Source organism: Callorhinus ursinus, unplaced genomic scaffold (genome assembly GCF_003265705.2).
Source record: "Callorhinus ursinus isolate GAN/ISIS: 27379988/994484 unplaced genomic scaffold, GSC_fseal_2.0 scaffold6, whole genome shotgun sequence".
Lineage (NCBI taxonomy): Eukaryota > Metazoa > Chordata > Mammalia > Carnivora > Otariidae > Callorhinus > Callorhinus ursinus.
In genome coordinates, this window is record NW_027397068.1 from 61,885,522 (window position 1) to 61,905,905 (window position 20,384).

Sequence of the window (20,384 nt, forward strand, 5' to 3'; positions counted from 1 at the left end):
AATCTAGAAATTAAAAAGAAATAAAAACAGCACACGGAAACTATTCTGTACAGTATGATAATGGCAGATACATGTCAGTATGCATTTGTCAAAACCCACACAATGAACAACACCCAGAGCGAACCCTTAATGTTAACTATGGACTCTGGGGCATAATGATGTGTCAATGTCAGTTCATCTATTGTAACAAATGTACCACTCTAAAGTCAATAAAAGGGGAAGTTGTGTGTGTTTGCGTATAGAGGCTGGGTATACTGGAACTCTCCGTACTTCCTTCTCAATTTTGCTGTGAACCTAAAATTGTTCTAAAAAATAAAGTTCATTAAATAAAAAATAAAATAAAAAAGAAATGAAAATGGAATTTTCTTTAAAATCTAGCACAATTCTCTAATCATTCCAACTTTAAGCTATGAAACCCTTGAAGGAGATTTAATTGGATTAATTTAATTTAAATTTATTTAATCCAAGTTGATTTAATTGAGTTTAAATTTTAATACAGGAGTCACCTCTCATCCTCACACTATCACAAGAAGGGTAAGGATAGTACCATAAGATATTTTGAGAGAGAGAGAGAGACCACATTCACATAACTTCTATGACAGTACATTGTTATCATTGTTCTATTGCATTATTACATAGTAGTTATTGTTACTCTCTACTGTGCCTAATTTATAAATTAAATTTTATCGTAGATATGGATGTATCAGGAAAAAGCATGTTATGGTTTCGGGCATCCACTGGGAGCCTTGGAACATATACCTTGAGGATATGGAGGGGACTCCTGTATGTGCCCCCACATTTTATGTTCGTGTTCCCTAGGAGGTGGGAAAATCAATTTTTTTAGGAAAGTGTGTGGGGGTGTGTGTGGGTATATGTGTGTGGAAACATAGATAAATGATAGATAGATAGACGATAGATAGATTGATTGATAGATAATAAATAGTATGCATTTACAAAACACCTGGTTAGGGACTGGTACTAACTACTGGAGATAAAAACAATTAAAGGCAAATCCGTGCCCTTTAAGAGACTGTAGGCTAGCGGAGAGGCAGACATGCAAACAGACAGGGCACCTCACCTCCCTACTGACATGCATGCTGTGTACCGCATTAACCCCAGGGGGGGCCATCCTCATAGGAAAGTAGGAAATGAATGATACAACTTGGAGTTGCTTGGCAGTCCTGTAAAAAATTACAAAACAAAAAGGGGTGGGTCCTGGGGGCATAAGTGACCAAGCACCCAGTTTCTCTGTGGGACTGATGGAGCTTTCATAGGTCAGATGACACAGTACTTAAGACTAATGGGATGCAAAGAAGGAGGGCTTGTTCCAAGCATGAGCAAAAGCTAGATTACGAAAGAGAAGATAGCGTTCCATGTGTCTGGAGAGTAAAGCGCAGGGTGAGTAGTGACAAAAGATAAACCGGATAATTAGGCAGAGATCCCGTGGGGAGGATATAGAGAGTAACAGTTTTCTACTGGAGCAGGGAGTGAAGAGACCTGAAGTGCTTTGAATAAGGACATGACATGATCAGATTTCTTTATACGAAAAAAAAATAATCCTTGGGTAACAAGGACAGACTCTATACTAAAGACAGGAGAACAGTGAACTCAATATTGCAAGAATCTAAGTGAAAACAATGAGGGCCCAAACTAGGGTCAGTGGTGGGATTGGGGTGGGGGTAGTGAAGGGGGAGGAGGTAAGAGACCAAAAGCTATTGAGAAGGTGGAATCCTGGGAGCTGATGTCTAACCGAACACGGTGGTGAGAGAGAAGAAAAATTCTCCAGTGACTGCCCAGGCATGGGGCTTGGTTGCCGGATGAAATCTTTCTGAAAGAGAAAATATAAGAAAGGGACCACATTTCCAAGGAAGAGATGAGAAGCTTCGTGGAAGGCATGTTGAATTGGGAGGTGCCTGTGTTGGGCATCCACGTGGAAACGGTCAGATGACAGCTGGATGTTCAGATCGTTTCCTTTTCACTGACATAGAAAGATCCTTTCAGGATCTATAGCTCCCCTATATTTGTTATGTGGACACACATCAAAGGACCATTCAACCTGTGGAGGGAAGAGTGCCTGTCAGCTCAGAGTCAGACTTCACCCACAGGGCAGGGAAGGACTGATGCTGGCCCTGAACTTAGGGGAGCAGAGTTTTCTCTCTTTAAGGCAACATCCCTTTGCTGTCAGGCTGCTTTTCTGGAGAATCCTGGCAGGACAGAACAGGTGTCTTATCCGATCAGGAGGGCGCTTAGCTGGTGCCTTCATGCATGCGAAGAACATGAACGAAGTTGAATATGCACGCATTCAACTAAAAACATCCAGTTAAGAAAAATAAAGCATTATCTATCTTTCTATACTAGTATCAAAAAAATTTATTAATAATATGACTGGATACAGCTGTCTGATAGGCATTCCATAAAAGTCATTACTGTCTCTCTATCGTCCAAGAGATTTTAGAGAACAGAAGTTCAAATATCAAATGGCAAACAGACATAAACAACCACCCCCAGGCTTAACATGACTCAACATGGACAAATATATAAATACCAAAGTATGTAGTTTGAGAAAGGTGAGCTCAGGGAGTTGCACAGAGAGGCAAAAATACAGAAAAACAGTGACCTCCCTTTTAAACCATCAAGGAAACCTTCACTGAGTACACAATATTTTAGCTGTGTGTAGAATGATGAGCTTGGATTTCTGGGGAGAGCAGAAGTTTCTACATGGAAGAAATAGCCTGGAATGGTTTGTAGGAAGGAGTGGGATAATTTGGTGATAGGAGAACTGCATCTGTTTTCTTGGGGAGAGATAATACACTGGATCTTGGAGGTAGGGAGTCGAGATCACAGATGAAACTTTCCCTGGGAAGCCATTTGGTTACTCCTCCTGCCATAATGTGTGCACTCAGCAACAGCAACCGCTACATTGCACCAAGTTAGGAGCAGGTGCAAAACCATCCCCTATCCTGGCTTATTAGATAGAAGTGAATTTTGATCATAGTTTTATTATGCATTCTTCCTAGCCTTAAGTTGAGTGTTGTTATTCCTATTGTTGTAAGTTTTCAATTTTCAAGTATCATGACAATGTGCTTAAGCACGCATATTTTAGGAATTAAAAATAGATTTCTATTTCAGGTGAGAGAAATAAACTGCATGGGAAGAGGAACTCCTAAACAGCAAGGAAATTATTTCCATCCAAATATCCTGAGTGATTAAAAAATAAAAAGAGACTAAAAGGAATCCAGAACATTTGCAATACTACAGTATTTCTGCCACGAAATGTTGGTGCAAAGAGCACTTTTTTAACTGCAACCAAACCACCGTTAGTTACCACAGGTAACTGAGTGCAGAACAGGTTTTGCAAACTACAATTTGTAAACAGAAATTTCCCAGGCTAGAATTCTTTTAATACTTGTAAATTTAATTATGATGTTTATTTTAAAACAATACCCCCAAAAAGGCAGTGATTTAAATTTTTTTTTAAGATTTTATTTATTTATTTGACAGAGAGAGACACAGCGAGAGAGGGAACACAGGCAGGCGGAGAGGGAGAGGGAGAGGCAGGCTTCCCGTCGAGCAGGGAGCCCGATGCGGGGCTCAATCCCAGGACCCTGGGATCATGACCTGAGCTGAAGCAGACGCTTAACAGCTGAGCCACCCAGGTGCCCCTCATTAAAATTTTTTAATGTACAAATCAGAAGGACAACATCAATCCCCATTTAGAATTGAGTACATATTTAAGTCTTCCTCAGTCTGACCTGAGAGGGATTCATTTCTCATACTCCACTGTGTGCCAAATAATAATGAAAATAATAGGAATAACAAAACAATTATTATTGAGCACATATTATGTGTAAGGCATTGTTCTTAAGTGTTTTTCATGGCTGGTTATCTAAACCCCACAAGTCTCTGTGAGGAGGTACCTTCTGTGATAAAAACGTCAGCACTATCTCCAGTTTCAGACCCTAAAACTTTTCCAGTAAAGATCAATTATTGTGTTTTGAGTATTAACAGGAAAGAGGACACAGTCTAAAGAAACTGGTTCCATAATTCAGATATTCAAAAAGATTTTAAGAGTGTACTATAGGCCAGTCATATTAACTGGATTGTAAAAGGATTTTAAGGAGGAGAGGAAAACTTGGCAGGCGGAGAATAAGGAAATTTTACAGCTGAGTTAGAGTTGGCCCAGAAGAAGTCTCCACAGGAAAAAGGATATTGAAGGGAATGGGGAAAATCTGGTAGAGAATCGGGACCAATCTTTAAAGTAAAGCCCAAACAAAACATGTTCTCATAATTCTGTGTTTTGTCATTTTATAACTCGGGCTGTTCACAAAGGCAGTGTGGAGCAGAAGAAAGGATTCTGCACAGAGGATCCAAGGGGCTGAATACTCACCTTTGTTCTGCCATTTATTTGGTGTGTGACTTTACAAGCCACTCTTCTTCCTTGAGCTTTACGTCCTCAATCCTAAACTAAGGGCAATGATATGTAGGTATTGTTGTGAATATTGAACAGATAATATGTTTTCAAATGTGTAAAATGCTACACAAATGAACGATATCGGCTGTATTATTTTCAGGTTCAGTCACTGAACATTATTCTTCCTTTTTTTGATCTTTTGCCTTGTTGACATAACAAGGTATCCTGGCATCAGCTTAGAATTCAGTTATGCTAAGCTTTGAAATTCTTAAGTAGAAAGGCAGTTAGATGACAGAAAGAGAACGTGGTTTTGAGCCTGAGGCAGGACTGAATTCCTGAACTCACACTTCAATGACTTATGCACCAAGGTCATCAAGCCCTAAATCAATAGAATTTTTCGGCCAACCCAGCCCATCAGCCATCATGGAAATCTACCCTTGCATAGCCCTAGGCAAAGGATGAGTGTGAATTTGGACTCAAATACAACCTAACTGGGGATAATGCCAAAGACCAGCTTAATATATCTATATTGTGGTAAGAGAGAGTTTATTTTCTGACCCCAATATATAAATCTTGCAGGAGTTTAGGTGTACTGGTTATTCTGGTCAACTGCAGTTTACTCTATAGAGCAATCATAGGTCAATCTTCCTTCCCGCCATCATGTCAAGGGGAACTCAGCTGCAACAGTGTCTCCGAGGTTTGGTATGGTATGATGGCGAGTAGGGGAAGTAGAGGTGGCAGGTCTGGGTCTCCTACTTACAGTGCTGATAGCTGGAGTCAGTAGAAAAATATGGCAAGTTGTACCAAAGGGAATGTAAGGCCAGAGCCAGGGGTAACAGTAGAGAATCATGCAATGTATCCATTGGGGGCAGAACAAAAGCCTAAGCCAAGATCCCGAGGGAAATAGGACAGAGGAATGGAGCCAGTGAGGGTGGGACGTGACAGCTGGTAGGAAACCAGCCTAACAGAATTTGGGTTTGCTGTGCTGGCACTTAGATTCATTAAAAGAGGCTACAATACAAAAGGGTGTAACTAGAGTGAATATATATATATGTATATATATTCCTTTTTCTAACACTTTTAATAAATACCTCTCTATATAAACATTCCAAGAAATAATTATGAAATTATTGATAATGGGGACATCAGCATTAGGCACTCACAAAAACATCCCTACAGCCACTACAGCCAGCCTACAGATATGATGCTGAACCTTAGGACTGCTATGGTCAGTTGAGTTTTCTAGTTGTTTGGATGGTGACCAGTCAAGAGAAAAAGGAACATTTTCAAAACTACTGATTTAGGAAAGTCAGTCATCAAACAATAAATAAAATCTCAGTGCCAACAAAGGAAAGTCATAAAGGCAGAGACAATAAGATATTAGGAGGAATGGTATTTATTCCAGTACTTGGGTAGAAAATCAACTAAAAACTTTGACCAGCGAAATACAATGACAATCTGAGAAAAAGATGATTGACCCCTGGAGAATGGTTTACTAAACCTAGGAGGAAAGACAAAGTCAAGGTGAATTAACAGAATATTTGCTATTGATGCACCTTATAAATTTGATTGAGAATCTTGAAATTTTCATTGATAATTTGTATCCCTAAATTCTGATCATCTCCATAAGGTTACAAACTAATGGAAAAATTTGACACTATGTTTTAAAACAATACTTCAAATGATATTTTTTAAAAAAATGCAATGGGAGACAGAAATTGAGAAGTGGATAAAAAGAAATAATCCTCGGGCGCCTGGGTGGCTCAGTTGGTTAAGCGACTGCCTTTGGCTCAGGTCATGATCCTGGAGTCCCGGGATTGAGTCCCACATCGGGCTCCCTGCTCAGCGGGGAGTCTGCTTCTCCCTCTGACCCTCTTCCCTCTCGTGCTCTCTGTCTCTCACTCTCTCTCTCTCAAATAAATAAATAAAATCTTAAAAAAAAAAAAGAAAGAATGCTCACTTTCATAAATTCTGAGACTTATTCCTACCTACCCCTAGCCTGGGTACAATGAAAGGGGAATGATGAAGGCCTAGCAAGGTGAATGAGTTAAATTCTCCGGGGGAGCATTGTTTGAGAGTTACTATGTGGAGGAGTTGGGCTCTCAGGCAAAAGTGACCACACTGTCAATGAAGGCAGACTCTTTCATTATTTATGTCAGAGGGTCTTGGTGTGTTAAAGAAAAGGAATGGAATGTTACATAGCTGACAGCAGCCCTTACCCTACCTTGAATCCATGACTTTGGATAATCTGGATGTCAATATTTTTCCTCCTAAAGGGAAAAAAAAAAACAGAGTGACACATTTCAAAGTATTCAGGAGAAAACTATACTGAATGTGGGTAACTCTTGGGATTTTTATGATAATATCGTAAAACAAAATTGATGACTTCCTTCTTCCTGGCGTCTATAAAAACTTACACCAAAATAGTAATAATGATATTACAAGGATGTGGAAATAATGTAATATGGCAGGATAAGAAAACTCAGATATTTATCAGCATGATTTTTTTCTCACTCATCATCCACCCCTCCAACCCCTCCCCTAACTCTCCCCTTGTGTTTAGGCTCAGAGAGATGTACCCGTTTGCCCCATTGGGAGATTACGAAAACTTTGCTGGCAGTCAAGTGAGACCTCTCAGTGTGAGCTTAAATTTTAAATAGAAAGTTTTAAGAGGCAGACAAAAGTGGTAAAGGGAAAAAAAAAAAAAGGAATTCTGTCTGCTCTCTGTGCCCTCCCCACAGAGATATGAGAAGGGAAGGCAGAAGAAAGGAGTGGAAGGGTTAGCTATAAGTATGGGGAGCCCTACGCCTTGTGCCTTTCCTCAGGCAGAATGGAGAGTTGAGGATGGGCACCCCACAAACATAGTTATCTCTTCAAGTATCTTCTTTCTCCCTTTGTTCCCTGTAAGTCTGATGATCCACAAGTAGAGAACCTGCACCTTTTGCTCTAGGGGAGGTCCAGGGAAACTGCAAGCTGCCCAGAAAAGAAAGCACCCCCTCCCCCATTCAGTTGGTGCAGACAGTAAACTGCAAATGTAGCGAGACAGTAGACTGGAGAGGGCTGCAGAGAAGCCCCTTCCCCTAGTTTGGGTCTTAGAACTGGACAAAGGGATTTCATATTGGAAGGATATGGCATGGGCATGGATATGGCATCGACGCTAGAAATCTGTTGAGTCCACTGCTATATCTTGGCTGTCTCCTGCAGGAAGTCAAATTGGCCTCCCCAAACCATCTTTTAACATTTTGATGGATTGTGATTTACTACCTGGGTGGAGGAGGTGGCAAGTCACACCAAGGAGAGAGGAGTGAGAAGTCAATGCACGGTTTGCCACCATGACAGCATTGTAAGAGGGGGACAAAAAGCAAACATCTTGAAAGGGCTGAGTTTAAAACCTGAAATGGCTTAAAACAAAACAAAACAAAACAAAACAAAACAAAACTTTAGCTTACCTAATGTGATAAGATCAATTTTTTACAACAGGTCAAAAAAAAATTGAAGGTGAGTTTCCAGTCAGAAAATAATTTAGTCTTTCAAGATGAAGAAAGTTTCATTTCTTGTACACTGTGAACTTTGTGCCTGCTGTAACAATAATGTCTCAAATATGCTTTTTTGAGGATCTCTGTCCCTCTCTCAAATATGCTCTTGGATAATTATTTGGCTGCCACTAAAGCAGCAATCTGAGTTGTATGGCAGCCAAGAAAATCTCAGATCCTATGTTTGCTAATTGGATATAACAATTCATGCTCAGGGGCAGCAAGCAAAACGGGCTTTACTCTGCCAGACTTGTTTTGGCTTCCATTTTTTTTTTTTGGTTAGCCCCAATCCTTCATTCCAAGTTTTCTGAGCCCTAAAACTACTTTCCTGGTGAATAGCAGTTCTCTGCCCGGGTATAAGAAATACTCATTCCACTGTATCTGGAGAGGTTAAGCCTTCCTGTGTGAGAAGTTGAGGGTTGGCAGTTGGATAGAACTTTATGCTTCTCTGAAACGTGATCACTTTAGAATTAATAAGAGCAAATACTAGAATTAATTCACAAGGAAGTAGAAGTCATAAACACTAGACAGTAATACTCAGGCATATGACCTTTCCATTTTAGGTCTCTTATACATGTAAGTCGTAGGTTGCAAATCAAATGACTAAGAGAAAAGTCAATGGTTCTAGGTTTAAGTAATTAAAATTCAATGATATTTGGTTCTTAAATTATAAAAGAGAGACCCAAATGATGGTCTCTGCCTGATCTCTGCAGTGGATGCTCAGATTACTAAGAAATGTTTGGGAAAGGGGAAATCAATTAGATTGAATCTTTGTAAGATCTCTGACGATTTCAGTTTTTTTTTCCCTTCTATATGTAAAGTTTGAAGCAGAGAAAATGACCATGAAGAGGAAATTATTTTGGTCATTTAGAACTTTGCATAAATCAAAGTTCTTTGACTTGAAGAGTTCTTATATTTTTCTTAAAAGACATTAGGGTACAACAACTAACAAACCCAACTTTTATTTCTATTACTTTTTACAGTTTTTGTTTTTGTTTTTTTTAATTTACCATTCGATTTGATCTCTACAGCATGCCTTATTTTTTCCCATTTAAAAAGGGACGTGTATAATGTGAGTGGTTAAATGAAATGCTAAAGTGTTATACTGACTTACTAGAAGCCAGAAGGAACTCCTGCCTTCTGGCCCAGAGCCCATTGATTCATTCTATTGCAAGCAACTGTTCCATGCCCCAGGGACACAGCAGGGAAGAAAACAAAATCCCTTACAAAGAAATGTAGTGTGTCAGTGGCCAGTGCTATAGAGAGAATAAGGCTAAGTAAGGGGCCTGGGGTGGGGATGGGAAATGCCTGACTGTGTATGTGTGGGAAGTGGGGGTAAAAAGGGTAAAATTGCTCCTATTTTGTGGGAAAAAGTCAAAGAAGGCCACATTGTTAAGGTGACATTTGTGACAACTGGGCAGGGATATGAAGGTGTTGAGGAGCAAGAATTTCCTATCCCCTTCAAGATCCTTCTAGTTAGACTAAGAATCAAATTGACATGAAACAGATTAATAGAAGAAAATCAAATTTATTTTTGTACATATGGGAAGCCACACAGATGTGGAAATTCTAAAGATAGTCAGGCAAAATGAGGTATATATGTCATTCTGAACTAAGGAGAAATGGGTAGGGATCTGGGACTTCAGTGGGAAGGAATGCAATTCACTGGAAGATGAGAATAAATAAATGTCCGGTAAATAAATGTTTGCTGGATCACAGAAACACTGGGACACAGAAGACTTTAATCCAAGAAGCCTTGGTAGGTTCCTCCCTGTCGACCATACCTAGTTCGTAGAATTATGTAGTTATCTATGGTGATAGCTCTTTTCCTGGAGCAGGTCCTCTATCTAAATCTTTCGGCAGTTGTGAAGGAGCTGAAGAGCTTTTCCTAAATCTGCTGGGGTTTGATTGCTTTTTAACTCAAAATAATCTTCCTACCAAAGTGGCCTATCTTGGAGTGGCCTGCCTTGGGCCCCTACAAAGGAAATTTGGGAATGTATCACATGTGGAGATCAAATGTGGGGGAAGAGAAGTATTGGCCAGGGGTGGGCCACAATCTATCCAATGAAGTTTTACTGGAATACAGCCATGCTCAGTGGTTAAACATATTGTCTGTGGCTGCTTCTTACTACATCGGCAGGGTTGAATAGTAGTGACTGAGGCCATACGTGGCCCATAAAACTGAAAATATTTGCTACCTGGCCCTTAGGAAAAGTTTGCTGACCACTGGTTTATGCAGAGGGAACAACAAATACAAAGTCCTAAGGCACAAGTGTGCTTATTGTATTCGAAGAGTAAAGACAGCAAGTGTGGCTGTGGTGGAGTGAGCAAGAGAGAGAAAGGACAGAGGACAGAAGGAGAGTAGGGAGCAGATCTTGCAGGGCTTTTCTAGGCCTTTCTAAAGGATTTTGGGCTTTACTTAGAGAGGGACAGGAAACCACTGGAGGTGACTGAGTATAGAACTGACATAATCTGATCTACCTTTTAAATTGTTCACTCTTTTTAGAATAGATGAGAGGAAATTAGTCTGGTATATGGTCCAATGATCCAGATGAAAAATGGTGCTAGCTTGGAATAAGGCACGAGAAATGGAAGTTGTGAGAATATGTCAAATTCTGAATATATTATAAAGATTGAGCTGATGAGATTTGCTGATGAACTTGAAATAGAGGTGTGCATTTGTGTTGGGGGGTGGTGTGTGTGTAGGGAGACAGTAAGAGAGAGGGTGGTACAAGTTTACTTGTGTGGACCTGAACATCTAGAGGATAGAAATGCCATTGACATATAAAAGGCAGATTGTGGGAGATGTAAGGTATATTTTACTATGGGAAGTGAAGAATTCAGTATGGACATTAAATTTTAGATGCCCTTTGAATATCTAAGTGGAAATGTCAAAGAGGCACATATGCAGCACATTGGGGGTTCAGGGGAAAGGTTGGAAACAGACATATACATTTTGGAGTCATCAATGTTGAGATAACATTTAAGTCCCAAGAACAGAATAAAATCACCTAAAGAGTGGTTATCAACAACACAAGAGAATGATTTGAATAGCGACCATTTAATTTCAATATATGTGACAGGTTTTGAGCTAGGAACTTTATACTCTTACAACACTTTACTTCGGTAGGTATCTGTGCACCTATTTTACACATGTGGAAATGAACACTGTAGTGTTAAATGACTTGTCTGATGCCACTTAGCTAGTGACAGAATCCAGATATGCCTGCCTCAGTGACCTGAGCCGTCCCTTTTCTGTCATGACATAAGAAACAGAAAAACAAAAGACTGAACATTGGCCCTGCATGTTTATTTTTTTTATTTTTTTATTTTTTTTATTTTTTTTTTCTCTTCAAATTCTGCATGTTTAAATAAAGAAGCAGTCGAATTACCCAAGTGGGTTGCACATGAACTCTGCTCAAAGTTTCAACTGCAGGAAGGCCTCTTTAAGGAAACCGCTAGACTGGTGAACCATGATAATAATATCATGGAACTTCCTCCTCAATTTCCTGAATTGAACAAACTCTCTCGTCATGAATAAGCAGAACATGTCTGGTTTATGAGCAGATTAAGAGGCAGCCACTGAAGAGGAATTCATGCATCGATGTCATGCACATTTTAAGGCAAAATAAGGATATGGAGGTTAGATGCTCGTACAGGACACTGGACAGATCCTTTATTAAATGAGAAGAAACAAGCCTCCTGCCTGAAAACCAGGTATGAATCATGTGAAACAGCACAGAGACAGAGAATATTACTTAGCAATAGATGTGACTCCTCCCCCTCACCCCAATGTCATTACATCCTTATAGTGTGGCATTTACTCTCACAAATGTAGTAGCCCTAAGTGAAGGTGTTTTGGTTGACTGGTAGTCTCAAACTACTCTGTTTCCAGTGGCTTCTCAAAAGTACAGTCACTCTGGCTGCTAGAAAACAATGCGGAGCCACAAAACACCTGGTACCCTTTTCTTCATATACGCCTGGGCTGAAAGAAATCATCACTTATTTTTCACTGCAAGAATCAAAAGAGGAACATCATATCATGCTGAAAAGGAAATAGGAACTAACCTGTCAGCAAATGTGAGAACCTCCACTTACCCCAATTATAAAGCCACACCTTGAAGTTACACCCTCATCGTGGTTATAAGGAAACAAAGGAAGGGAAGCTGCATTTGGGGCCTGTCGAACAAGATTAAGTCTTGGTGGAAATATTTGGGTCATGTTGGTCTGGATGAAACCTAGTGGGAGTAGCCAGAAGTATGGGAAGAATCACAGGGAATTGAGTAATCCCAGTGTCTTTTCTCCTCCACACCCCATGTTTCCCAAATCCCAGCTTTGCTTCTAGGGAAGCCCATTCTCTGAGAGAAGGTGCCACGAAGATGAGTATATACCCAATGGGAGAGTGTTGCTATGGAGAGTTTAAAATGATATATGGTGATAAGCCTCAGGAGAATGAAAAGATGCATTCAGCATTTGGTTCTTAACTATTCTTTTTAGGGATTTTGCTCCCTTACCACTATAATGCCATCTTATTGAGTGCCACAACCAAGTTGTACCATCTTTGTATTCCCTGAAACACCCAGCAAAATACCTGTCACACTGTGGGCACAGAGCCTTTTCTGGAAGGGAATAGTGATGATCACCCTGTTGGTAGATAAGCATAAGTGCCAGGATTCAGATTCTTGATCTCCTGTTTTGGAAATCCCACCGGTACTGCACTCTCCTCTAGGTATTCCCTTGCTTTATAGACTGTAGTCATTTTGTGTCCTCAGCATCTCCAGATGTATTTCTGGACCAGGAACAAACTGGAACTAAACTACCAAGGTGTACATAGTCACATTCCTCATCCCTCCCTTGTGAAGAATAGTCTGTGCTTCTGGGCTATTCACGCCTTTTCTTTCTGATTAGATGAGAATACTAGCCTCAGAGAGAAGAGGGTAGACAGTGCTACATAAGAAAGTATATGGGGGCGCCTGGGTGGCTCAGTCGTTAAGCGTCTGCCTTCGGCTCAGGTCATGGTCTCAGGGTCCTGAGATCGAGCCCCGCATCGGGCTCCCTGCTCCTCGAGAAGCCGGCTTCTCTCTCTCCCACTCCCCCTGCTTGTGTTCCCTCTCTCGCTGTGTCTCTCTCTGTCAAATAAATAAATAAAATCTTTAAAAAAGAAAGTATATGGAAAAGAACCATCTGGGAGGTTTGAGGAGGGGGAATTTGGAGGACTGAGTAATCCATCCAGCAAAGCCTGGGCTTTCTAAGGAGCCCAGGACCCTTTCTAAGAATCAGGGTATTGGAAAAATTGTCCAGGGTATTGGAAAAACTGCCATGAGGTAGGGAAGAGTGAGATGGGGGGGAGGTTATAAACAGGTGAAGAGAATTTTGAGGAAGTTGTCTTATGATAAGTGTTATACCTTCTTTCAGAAAATATCCAAATTATTATACAATTCTTTGGGAGCTTGGTGTGTTATTTTGCTAAGAATAAAAAGGCTCCATTTTATTTGGGGTATAGTCAATATCTTTTACACTGACTTTACTAATGTTTTGGTTTACTAACATGTTAGTAGGTTACTGAATAGAGATATTTCATTAAAAATTGCATGCCCAAAGGAACTTAGTTTGTGCCATTGGTCTTAGGACCAGATAGAGTGCAGTGGCCACTGGAGGTAGAATTGAGACTGTGGGTGTGTGAAAATAGAATAATAGAGTAATGTAAAAACAACAGATGACCATGAGGCCAGAGGTTACCTAAAAGTTGAAGATGGTTGGCCCAGAGCTGGGGGAAGCAGATACGGTAGTCCCCTTTACCCACAGGGGATGTGTTCTAAGACCCCCAGTGGGTGCCTGAAACCAGGGATATTACCAAACCCTATATATATATATATATACACTATGCTTTTTCCTATACAAAAATACCTATAATAAAGTTTAATTTATAAATTAGGCACGGTAAGAGATTAATAATAACTAACAATAAACTAGAATGATGATAACAGTACACTATAATAAAACTTATGTGAATGTGGTCTCTCTCTCAAAATTTCTTACTGTACTCTACTCACCCTTCTTCTTGTGATGATGTAGGATGATAAAATACTTGTGTGACGAGGTGAAGTGAGGTGAATGATGTAGGTATTGTGATGTATCCTTAGGCTACTATTGACCTTCCTATGCTAAGTCAGGAAGATCATCTGCTTCACACTGGTTGACCACGGGTGACTGAAACCACTGATAAGGGGTGACTATTGTACTACAGCTGTAGGTTTGTGGACACATTGTTGTTTAGACTAAGTGTATGGTGTTGGCTAAAAGCACAGTCAAGGAATCCATTCTGAGTTTAAAGCTAGATTCCTGGTCCTATTTTGAGGAACTCCATCCCTGGGGTTGAGACTGTGCTTACCCATAAAGATAAAACCTCTGAGAATTAGTATCCCTTGCATGTTTTCATTCTTAGTACTATTCTCTTGACTTTTATAGGTCCTTGGAGAGAGGACTGCTCCTATTCTCCTTATGTTAAGGTTTTTATTTTGATCCTTTTTGATTTCTCAGGTGGTATTCCTTTTTTTTAAGATTTTATTTTGTTTATTTGAGAGAGGGAGAGAGGGAGAGTGAGAGAAAGAGAGCGAGAGAGAGAGAGAGAGAAAGAGAGCATAAGTATGGGGAGGGGCAAAGGGAGAGGGAGAGGGAGAAGTAGACCCCCACTGATCTGGGATCCCAACGCGGGGCTGGATCCCAGGACCCTGAGATCATGACCTGAGCCAAAGGCAGACGCCCAACAGACTGAGCCACCAGGTGCCCCAGGTGGTATTCTTTAAGGTTGACCAGAAAGAAAGGAAAGTCAGCATCTGAAAGTTCTATAGCCAAATAAGTAAGAGATGTGACACAGCTCTATGTCCAGCTCGGAGCCTGAGATGGAAGGCCCTGTTACGCCAGTCAGCTGCAAATGACACTGTCTCATTGGGCTGCCAGATCAAGCAATACTGTCTGAGGGAAAAAGTGTTCAGTTTTCTGTTGGTATGTAGCACTTAGTTATTGACCTGATGCTGAGTAGTGTTTAATTGAAAAAAACAAAGCGTGGCTTGGCCATTCCCTCAGAATCACACTTGGTATGTATGCTTGATCTCTGCTAAGGGAATACTTTTTAGAAGTATCATGATATACAGTTTATTCTCTTTTTTTGTGTGTGTTGCAGGTGTTGGAGGGGGCATGGGGGGGATTTAAGCAGGGTGGAACAGAAGGAAGCAACGGGTTGGGGGAAGGAACAAAATACTAACTTTAACTGCTTTTCAAAGCTTATTCAGTCACTACAGTGTATTAACCATGAATAATGGCATAAAGTAAAAGGAAGTACAAACTTTGATGCTAGCTCTTCAGTCCACAAACCAAATTATAAGGAGTTATTTGAGAAGAAGAGCTGAACTTCTGGTAAAAGTTTAGCAAAATTCTCAAAATGTTTACAGTAGTATTTAAATCCTAAAATAAAATACTGAAATTGAAAATACTATGAGTATTATTCCTTAGCTCAAATATTGTGCCCATTGTAGAAATAGCATTTGAAATATATGAGAATTTATTGAGGAATTCCAGATTGCCCAGTGTCTTGGTTTTAAGAATTTGACAATATTTTTCACTCATATTATATTAATGCCTCATATTTTACACTTAAGTGTTCATTTGGTTTAATTAGTTTTGTTTTGTACTTCTGGAATTTTCTCTTCACTTGAACTTACTAGTCTTTGTCTAGACGTTTTTATATATAGTTTAATGATAGTCATACAAATAATATTAAATAGTGATGGGGTAGTCTATTGAATAATGAAAGCTCACTAAAATCTGCCTAATTTGTTTTTCTAGAAAGGCCAGAGCTTGACAAAGAGCACAATGTAGTGGATTCTGCTTGTTCTCAGACATGGCTTGTTTATTTAGCAGATGGTATTTGTCCAGTCTACTCAGGTACAAATGGTAATAAAATTATCCAGGATTCATAAATGTGGAAATTTAATTGCAACACCACTCTTTGAAGTGCTCAGGACAAAACTCTGAAGCATCATCCTTGTCTCTTCCTTTCCTCCCATACTGTCAGCAAATCCTCTTGGCTCTAGCATTAAAATACAATCCAGGGGGATGCCTGGGTGGCTCAGTTGGTTAAGCATCTGCCTTTGGCTCAGGTCATGATCAAGTCCTGCATCAGGCTCCTTGGTCAGTGGGGAACCTACTTCTCCCTCTGCCTGTCGCTCCCCCTGCATGTGCTCTCTTTCTCTCTCTCTCTCTCTGACAAACACATAAATACAAATCTTAAAAAAATTCAATCCAGGATCTGACCCATTCTCACCACAGCCACTACTTTTAACCATTCCCCTGTAAGCCACCAACTCCTTGCTGGATTATTGTAGCATCTTCTTAACTATAGGGAGAACTGTGAGCAGAAGGTAAATTTATCAGTGAAAGATGGCTAGAGTATGTCTACATTCCTTTATATTGGGGGCAGGTTGTGTCTAAATTTCTGTCAGAATATGTTGACTCTAAGAACCAGAAACCCATTCAAACTCATTTATACAAAGAAGGAAAGAAAGAGTAGCTAGATTTCATAAGGAATAAGGACGGGGAAAATGGAAGATCAGGAATGGGGACTCTGCTCTCCACTTCTCTATAGAGTCACTTCTCTGTAGGTTGTGTGTCTGCTTCGTTCTACCATGTGCCATCTAAGTATGGGCATACTTAGCTTCAGTCCTGCTCCACATGACTTCCTAGTCAGACTAATTAGCATTGTCTGATTCAACTCCAAATTCCCAGAAGAAGATGATCTCTTGGCTTGGCTTACTTCAGATGTCTGCCTCAATCTGTTTGGACCAGAATACATGTTTATCTGGTCAAAACACCTGGCCCAGCAATTTAGCAGGACTTAGGAAACCCATTCAGAAAAGGGGGTCTGAACTAGGCAAGCTAACTAATTAATATCTCTCCTGCAATTTATGAATAATTTAAATCCAATATTCTGTTAAATGGTGTAGTGAATCAATTATTGTCACATATACATCCTTTGGGATTCAATAAATTGAAATGAAGTGGATATGAATAAATGCTAGCAGGTAAGGTGGATTTGATCTACTTCCAGAAAGTTTTTGTTGGTAACATAATTTCTCATTAAAATATTTATTTTCAGTGTCTATTTTATTCCTCTTGATCAGCATCCAGCAGCACCTATGAGACCAATCACAGAGCTTTCATTAGCCTGGTAGCCTTTAAACAAGGCAATGAGGAGTGGTTGATTCTGGAATATTATGAATCTTTGGTCTTTGTCTTTCCATGCTGAGTAATTTAACGAGGTGCCTTTCCTTTTCTCTGTCGATTTTTTCTTTTTCTTTTCATTGTATCAGTTGAGTATTGTTTTGAGCTGTCTTGACTCAGCTAAATGTAATATAACTATTTATAATTTGTCAGTGGTATATACTATTATATCATCATCTCCTGGTCCATTCTTCCAGCAGGTAAGAAATAATTCCATTTGAGGGAATGTTGCTTGCCCAAAGGCAGAAGCTACTGAATTGTTTGGAGTCAACACATTTATTCATTCATTAAAACAAACAAACAAAAATAAATCTTTGTTGAGAGATTATTAAGGTAAAACTTTCTCTGTGCTAAACTTTAAAATGCATAATATAAATTAAAATTTTAATCATTTTATTCTTCACTTAAAATTTTAATTAATTTTAATTTCTTAAATTTCATATTTTATTTTCTTCTTTTTTCTATCTTAATTTTTTAAAGATTTTATTTATTTGACAGAGACAGAGACAGCGAGAGCAGGAACACAAGCAGGGGGAATGGGAGAGGGAGAAGCAGGCTTCCCGCTGAGCAGGGAGCCTGATGTGGGACTCGATTCCAGGACCCTGAGATCATGACCTGAGCCGAAGGCAGCCGCTTATCGACTGAGCCACCCAGGCGCCCTCTATCTTAATTTTAAAAAGTCAGTTGACCAATTGAAACTGACTTACAAGAAAAACTTTGAGTTTGAGGATCCATTATTTTATTTTTGCTATCATAAGGTAAATATTTTGGGGCATTGTTGTTTTTTACCTAACAGAATTCTGGATATGTCCTGGTCTCCTTGAGCTTGGAGAGGATGGATTGCAAGTTCACAAAGCTAACCTCCACTAGCAGGTATGCTCCACATTCATCTTAAATGTTATGTGTCCTCTTATGAACTGAAGTTTTGGGAATGCCAGGATGAATTCATAATCTGATGAGAGGGATGAGGCATGAAAATTAAAACAAAAATGATAAAGTAAAAAATGGGGGACTGGCTTAAATTGGTCATCAGTTGAACTCCCTTTCACCTCAAGGACCCTGATAGTAGGATGGAAAAACTGATATTTTTGAGTATCAACACAAGTGCAAACTTTACATTTGTTTCTAGTTTAGCCTCACAAAACCCTAAGAAGAAGGGAGTATGAATTTCATTTTACATATGAGGAATCTGACCCTTAGAAAAGTAAGGAATTTGCTCAACGTTGAACCTTATCACCAAGGCCTGGATTGAAATCCATGTCTGGCAGACAGCAGAGCCTAGGATTTTTCCACTGCACCACAAGTCCTCTCGGCAAGAAGCTGTCCCTTCTCTGAAGAGTTTTATAAATTGATCTCCAACTTAGATGAAAAGGCGGATCAAAAAATTATGTGGGGGAAATGATCTCTTTTGCAATTTTCCTCTATGGGAGGTTTTGGTATTTTTAAAAAGCTCTCCAGGTACTTTCGATGACCTCCCCACGTACCTTCCGATGCCCTTCCTCCTCTTCACCTGGTCAACTTCTATTCATCTGGTTTGAATGGTCTGTATCACCACATCTAGGTCTTCTCTGGCTGGTTAAATTACTCTCTTTTGTCCTTGTGAAAGATTCCATCACTGAAATCATCATATTGTTGTACGATTTCTTTTTATGTGAGGTTTGCGCCCTTTAGGCTGTGGTGAGCTTGTCGAAAGCAAGTATTGCATTTTTGTGTCTTCGTTACCTAGCACAGCGACTCAAACTCAAAATGTGCTTCAGAGAACTAAATTAGCAAACAAAAACTTCAGAGCCGTTTGTAAATAGCTTAAGAAAACCCCCAAACTTGTTTTACTATCCGTTGTATCAGTGAATTAACTGAGTGTTTCAATAAATATAAGCAACAAAACAATTTTACAGGTTCCAAGTGTCAGACACCGTCCCTAGATGCGGAAGCTCCAGAGCGAACTACATTTCCCTAAATCCCTAAGCACCTCTCGTAGTTGGTTTGCTGAATATTCTTAAAGGCCTGTCACATCAACTAATAGCGTGCCGAGAATTTCCCTGAACCGGGTAGGAGGCGGCCAATCACAAAAAAGAGGGCGGGCGCTTCTGATTTCGGTTCAGGAAACCCTTTGTAACTCTTCCTTGCCTCTTTGCAGGACCGTCAGAGACGAAGTTATTAAGGCTACGGAGAGTGTCCTCCCTTCCCACCCCCACCCCACGAATTAGAATTAGTCTTTATGCACTTACATCCTTCCTTATGTTTTCCCCAGTTTCCACATCCTTTCCAATCAAATGCCTCTTGCTTCCCATCTACCTTTCTTTCTTGAACACACTCTCTGGGAGGGTACCCCTAGGCATGAATCTCTGCCGTTTCAAACTTGAGCCAGACATTTGTCTCTACACCTCCAAGCGAGATTGTGCCAGTGAAGAACGGAAAAGTCTGAGCAAGCACTTCATCCATCCCTCTCCTCCCCTCGCAAGAGTGGAGGAGCTATTGGGGATTTACTTACTGGATAATCAACATAACAAGGCGGATTGTAGGTTCTGAAAATGAGTGGCAGTGCGGTGTTTACTTCCACCTTTGCTCCCGCCTCCATCCCCACCCACCTTAGCGTGCGGACTGAATCCAGCGGTGGTGTGTCACTGGCCCGGGCAGACACCCAGCCTTGGACGGGCTCCCCTCTGGCAGCCGAATCCATTCCAGCAGCTACCTGCCATGGTCACGCTTTAATCTGACCAACAGTAACAGATTCAGGAAATAATCCCCCTACCGCCAACCCCCGGTTTATCTCCTTTCTTTTTCTAGTACCTAAGTCTGTCATCCTTTTTACCACAGACGTAACCGTTGTCTAGAAGCTCTTTTTCAAAAATCAGATCCAAAACAATCCAAAACAAAGCCCATCAGTAAAGCAATATTGCAGCCAGCAGCCAGGAACGTGTACCTCGGTAAAGGGTGAGAGCCTAAACCCCTGCTTTAATGACCGAATTTAAAATAAAGACTTCCTGCTGCTCGTTAGTGAACATTTTTACTATCTCAGCTGCCGGAGAAGCAGCTGCATACTCTGTCCTGGCGACTGGGGTGGAAGAAATTAGCCATGGTCTGGGATTTTCGCAGAGGGTAATTTAAGCCCCAGCTCCACTCCCGCGGAGGGGGGCACGCGGGGGGGCGGGGAATGCGAG

The 20,384-nt window shown here is 40.4% G+C and overlaps 1 long non-coding RNA gene across 1 annotated transcript; it reads right to left on the reverse strand.

The window, feature by feature from the left end:
• Nucleotides 1-1,607: 1,607 nt before the first annotated feature.
• LOC141372923 (uncharacterized) lies at nucleotides 1,608-19,806 on the reverse strand. The gene is made up of 3 exons (XR_012378452.1): nucleotides 19,715-19,806; nucleotides 6,636-6,681; nucleotides 1,608-1,828 (listed from the first exon to the last, which is right to left on the reverse strand). It is a non-coding gene; the product is annotated as an uncharacterized lncRNA (long non-coding RNA).
• Nucleotides 19,807-20,384: the final 578 nt, after the last annotated feature.